This window comes from Triticum urartu, chromosome 7A, assembly GCF_056163025.1.
Source record: "Triticum urartu cultivar PI428250 chromosome 7A, HENAU_Tu73, whole genome shotgun sequence".
NCBI classification, from domain to species: Eukaryota; Viridiplantae; Streptophyta; class Magnoliopsida; order Poales; family Poaceae; genus Triticum; species Triticum urartu.
In genome coordinates, this window is record NC_141879.1 from 414617140 (window position 1) to 414623139 (window position 6000).

Below are 6000 nucleotides of genomic sequence, written 5' to 3' on the forward strand. Positions count from 1 at the left end.
CACGGGAATATATCACAACACAACTCTAGACACAAATTGAAATAATACAAGCTTTATATTACAAGCCAGGGGCCTCGAGGGCTCAAATACATAAGCTCGAATACACAAAAGTCAGCAAAAGCAACAATATCTGAGTACAGACATAAGTTAAACAAGTTTGCCTTAAGAAGGCTAGCACAAAATCAACAACGATCGAAAAGGCAAGGCCTCCTGCCTGGGAGCCTCCTAACTACTCCAAGTCGTCAGCGGCCGTCACGTAGTAGTAGGCACCCTCGGGGTAGCAGTAGTCATCAGTGGTGTCATCTGGCTCCTGAGATCCGTCATTTGGTCGCAACAATCGGGTATGGGGGAAAAGAGGTAGCAAAGCAGCCGTAAGTACTCATCCAAAGTACCCGCAAGACTTACATCAGATCTAAACTAAGTATGCATCTGTATCAAAGGAAAAGGGCATAATTTGTGGACTAAACTGCAGAATGCCAGAATAGAGGAAAGGCTTAGTCCTATCGATGACTAGCATCTTCTGGAAACCACCATCTTGCAGCAACAGGAGGGAGTAGAGTAGCATAAAGTATAGTAGCAGTAGTGTTATCAACCTCGGCCAGAGATCCTTTCTCGACTCCCTGCGAGAAAGCAATCCCAGAGCCATACTATCCATTTCTCATCACAATCCATTACTCATCTCAAGTATCCAGTTCTAGTTGTATCGAACGGGATACAACTCCAAGTGTCCGTTACTGTAGGACAGGCTATCGATAGATGTTTTCTTCCCTGCAGGGGTGCACCAACTTACCCACCACACTCGATTAACTCCGGCCGGACACACTTTCCTGGGTCATGCCCGGCCTCGGCCAAATAATACGTCGCAAACCGACCTAGGCTTAATAGAGAAGCCAGCACGCCGGACTAAACCTATGCCCCCAGGAGTCATGGGCCATCTCCCCGGGAACTCCTGCATGTTGCGTACGCGGCCGGTGAGCAGACCTAGCTACCTCCTTCAACAAGGCTAGAGGTTACGCAGTCCAACCCGGCGCGCGCCGCTCAGTCGCTGGCGTCTATTAAGCTTCGGCTGATGTATACGACGCAGAACGCCCATACAATGCCCACGTGATGGTTACTGCTATCAGGCCAGAGGCCCCTCAGATCAAATATCCAAATCGTAGTGGATTAGGAACGCGCGGTAACAAACAGAGACTCACGAAAGATGTGACCCCATCGCCCCGTCTCGAGGACTTGCGGCAAGGGCTAAGAATGCCCGGCCACGCCTCGTAATTATCTCGCGGGCACCCTCCAGGTCAACCCGTCTCCACATCATTCGCGGGTACCCCTCAGGGTCGACCCGCCTTTCCAAGTAACAGCTGTAAAGTCCAAGTATCCGTGTGTCCAAATATCAAGGGGAAACCCCGAGGAAACACCCCCGGTGAATTCCACTCGATGTAATCATCAAGGTGAACGTAAGAGGATCCACCCTCGAGGTTCACACTTGAGGGGTTGCACAACAGAGCCGTATTAGAAGTGGTTTAGGAGGAAATCACCCTCGAGGACCATGATCGAATAGCTACACTATAGGGTTAACATCAGAAGTGCTGATGAGGTCTCACCCTCGGTGCTCGATAGTAACCTAGTAGTGTCGAGCAACTAAGGGGAAAGTGATGTGCGGTGCTGGGGCCTGGTCTTCAAATCTCGTTGATCGGGTCTTCGATGATGAAGCAGGGGCAACAAGGACAAGGTGGGGGTCACTGATGGATCAGTAACCAACCTATACTAAGCAGTTTAGGATAAGTAGGTAGTTAACAATAAGCAGGTTACAAAAGCAGGCTATGCATCAGAATAGGAGCAAACAATAACAGCAGCAAAATCTAATGCAAGCATGCAAGAATGGAATGGCCGATATCGGGATGATCAAAGCGGGGGCTTGCCTGGTTGCTCTGGCAAGAATGAGGGGTCGTCGTCGATGTAGTCAATCACGGGGGTATCGGCAGCGATCTCGGGGTCTACCGGAAAGAAATAACAGACATGGAACACAATAAATAATAGAGCAATCAAAGCATAACATGGAAACACCCGGTGTTAGGGGTGAACTATCGTAGTGCTAGACGTTGCAGACGGAGAAGGAAAACATCCGAAGGGGTTTTTCCAGTGTCTGGCGTTTTCCGAATAGATGAAAAGAGAGGGGATGGTTCCATGTTCAACACGCTAGGGGCATGTGACAGATGAACGGAATGCGTATTCGGATTCTTTGGATTTTTCTTAGCAACTTCCATATAGAAAACATTTTCATCCAACTTTATTTTATATGAATTTCTCAAAGTCTATTGCATTTTTATTTTCAAGAATTTTATTAATTCGAATTTAAAAGGCTGAATTGCTACGGGTACACAGGGGTTGCCTAGCCTAGTGTATGACAGTGGGGTCATGTGGTTTGGTTGACTGTTGACCAGGTCAATGATTGACCAGTCAACAGGGTCAGTGGACCGACATGTAAGCGTAACATGTGTTAAAATTCTTTTAGTTGAACAATTTACCTAATAGGGGCCACATGTAACAGACTCAAGGTGTGTTAGTATTAGAGGGGGATTAGTCCCTAATCTAATCAGGGCCGGCCACCACTGCCAATTGGCCACCCGGCCACCCACACACAGCACGCACATGATGCACTTGGCCATGGCCATGGCATGCAAAGCCGTGAGCAACAGCACCTAGTAACCGGAGCTGCAGTACCTAGCGGCAATAGCAAAGAGCAGTAGCTACTGCAAGAGTACCAGCAGCAAAGAGCAAGGCGGCAGCGGCAGCAGAACAACAAAGCAGGAGCGGCAGAAAGCAGACAATAGTAAGCACAGCTAGCAGAGCAACATCAACGGCTAGAGCAGGTGCGGACAGCGCGGCAACGGCGCAACATCAGGAGACAAGGCAGGGGGCGCGGGTTGAGGCGTGGCGCGGCGTGCACGGGCCGGGCGGCAGCGAGGCAACGAAGGGCCACAGTAGCAGAGCAGCAGGAAGCATGCAACAGCAGCAACCGAGCAGGTGCGCGTACAGCCCGGCGCGGCCATGGACGAGCTCGGGGACGGCGGCTACGGCGACTAATCGACAACAGGGAGAGGGCGGTTTGGAAGAGTGGCTCACAGCGGAGCTCGAGGAGGGCTCGATGAAGCCGGAGGGGTCGAGGGTGAGCAGATCGACGCAGCGAACACCGACGACCGGAGGTAGGAGACGATGCCGATCCAGCGCTGTGTTGGTCCCTGGCTCGAGTTCTTCTGCGTAGATGAAGAAGAGGAGCACCACAGTTCTCCTAGATGTCTCCGTGCGGCGCAGGGTTGCTGGTGGCCGCGGGATCGACGGCGGCGCGTCGGCGACCGCGCTCGGGCGAACGAGGCAGAGAGTGGGGAAACAGCGCAGGGAAAAGGGGGCGGACGGAGTCTAGGTCACACGGGGGAGGCCTGCGCGGTTTTGCAGGCAAGGGGGAGGCCGTGGATGCCCGGCACGTGGCCGGCGCCATGGCCGATGGCCTCCACGCCCTCTGCCTCTACTGTATGTTGGGGATGGCAAGGGGGTGGGCTGGGCCATGTGCACACTAGAGCCCACTTGGACAGTATTAGTTTAGGCCTTTACTCTTCTTTTTTGCATCTTATTTTCTGTTTCTTTTATTTCTAGCTTTGTAAAATACAAAACTTGCACCTAAAATAGCATTATAAATTAAGCTACTGCCAAAATTAGTTCGGCTCCAAAATAAAAATAGCTTATTAAATTTTATAATTCAAAAGGTGATTAAATTAATATTTAGGCCACTGTTCTGATTAATTTAGGGTATTAAAGTACTATATAAAAATGTTGGTTCACCACCAATATTAACAAACGATTATTTGCGACAAGTCGAACATTTTAGTTTTCATGTTTAGCAAATATGATTTTTTTAATTTTAGATTGGATTTGAATTTGAATTGTGATTTGGATAAAGTGAAGATTAGCAACAGTAAAATGATGACATGGCACCATTAATAGGGGATTACTGTAGCATGACACTGGGGGTGTTACAAATCTCCTCCACTGCAAGAAATCTCGTCCCGAGATTTAAGTGGGGAAGTAAAGAGTAACTTCGAGAGAACTGACCCTTATAGGGTTAATTATCTGGTGAATAATTCAGGGAATGAGGCAGAAGTATCTCTCGAGTTGAAACTTAATAAAACATCGAGAGAATTAAAGTAGGCATGAGAATTTTCAAGCCATAGGCAAATGTTTGATGCCAACAGAGGGTGAGAGGGGCTCAGAGCAAAGAAATAAATATCGCGTCTGACGCCGGAATAGAATAAGTGAGGGAAGGTGGCTCGTAAAATACATACGAAGCCAAGTGTAAAGTATACTTTAGAATCAAGGTTGTACATGAGAGTCAAGTTTCGATCCTGTGGAACTATGGGTTATGGGCCCACCATGTGCTTCAAAAGTAGGAAGGATGCTGACATATTGCTCGGTCATGGTAGCAAGGCATGTCAGAGGATGGCCTGTTAGTTATGTTGGCAACAACGTTGGTACCAAGGGCGAGGGACGAAGAGAACAATTTTCCTGCTCGTTGAGACGAGGCGGACCAATAGGCAAAGTTCTCATCCATCAGTGGTTACCGGAATGTCAACCGCAATAATAACAGGGTCTTACTGACAAATTGTACACCGAGGTGTTTACATATGCAGTGAACTATTACTGCTTATATCATATAGATCACAAGAAAGGTTAAACAAAACAACGGAAAGGAAAATGTGATTATTGTATTAATCAGTCAAATGGAAAGGAAAAGGTGTTTATACTCACATATCAGAGTATACCCTTCCAAAGGATAAGCAGAGATTGATATACCCATCAGGACAACAAGCAGATAACGATTTGGAAAAAGGGGCGACGAAACTCCTGACGTTACCCATGCCATGGTGTTTGGATAATTGATCAAGAAACATTAAGAATTGCGCTTTCAATGTTCTTGTTGATGAACAGAATACCACAGTCATGCTTCGGGATAGCATTGACACGATCATCAGATAAAGGTCAGTCTTTGGATTCACAAAGGACCCACCGGAAACAACTTATAATTTAAGTCGTACAATTTCAGCAAGGAAAATATGAGGATGTGGCCGACGGGCTCAGCAACAACCCATCGACATGTCAAAAAGAATGTATTTTCAAAATTATATGAACTTGTGTTGGGGAAAGCAAGAATGTTGTCCATGATAACACAAATGATCGAGGGGCAAGGATTGTATTTCTCATCATGAATTCGATTGATATCGTGAAAGAGGTCAGAAAGTTGATGATGATAACGACACATTTGTCGAGAGATTTCAGGAAGATGTAATCGATCGGCAATGACATCAAGTCAATGGAATGATGAAGCGAAAGGTTATTGGAACCACGAGTACAACACAAATTCGAAAGCAAGCTTGTTGTTCATGGCAAAATGGTATGACGAGGAAGATCGACATAAGCTTAGCTCGTCGTCGAAAATTGTGCTCCGGAAAGAAGGACCAGGTAGCACAGTTAAAATTTAGCATGATAATGATATAGCCGATCAGGCTAGGAATGACTTGAAGGATTATTAAACTCGTAAGTAATGAAAATTACTTAGAGTTATAGAACCGGAGTGCGGAATCGATTCAACCGATTCACTTATCGGTGTCCTCGAGTGATTAATAACTCAGATCTCGGGGGAAATCTGAAATCGGTGAGAAGCAATACTAGATGAAGACTCATAGGAAGTAACCCAGTTCTTTGATATTCTCGAGGTACCGGAGGGTAATACTCGAAGGAAGATCAAAAATAGAGGTTGCGGAGATGCATTGATCTGCAGAAGACAAGTGCTTTCACTTGTGTGAGAAATGGAATTAAAAGGGGGAACAATCATTGTCAGAACCACGGTTGCAAAGTACCAAACATAGATACCGTAAGAACTAATAATAAGGGGATTATTATATCACAAGAAGCTTCGATGATAAGATCCACATTAGGTCCATGGGCATGAAC

The 6000-nt window shown here is 46.7% G+C and overlaps 1 long non-coding RNA gene across 1 annotated transcript; it reads right to left on the reverse strand.

The window, feature by feature from the left end:
• Positions 1 to 36: 36 nt before the first annotated feature.
• Positions 37 to 3625, reverse strand: LOC147959785 (uncharacterized). Its single transcript, XR_015611698.1, has 3 exons — positions 3121 to 3625; positions 1917 to 1991; positions 37 to 310 (listed from the first exon to the last, which is right to left on the reverse strand). It is a non-coding gene; the product is annotated as an uncharacterized LOC147959785 (long non-coding RNA).
• Positions 3626 to 6000: the final 2375 nt, after the last annotated feature.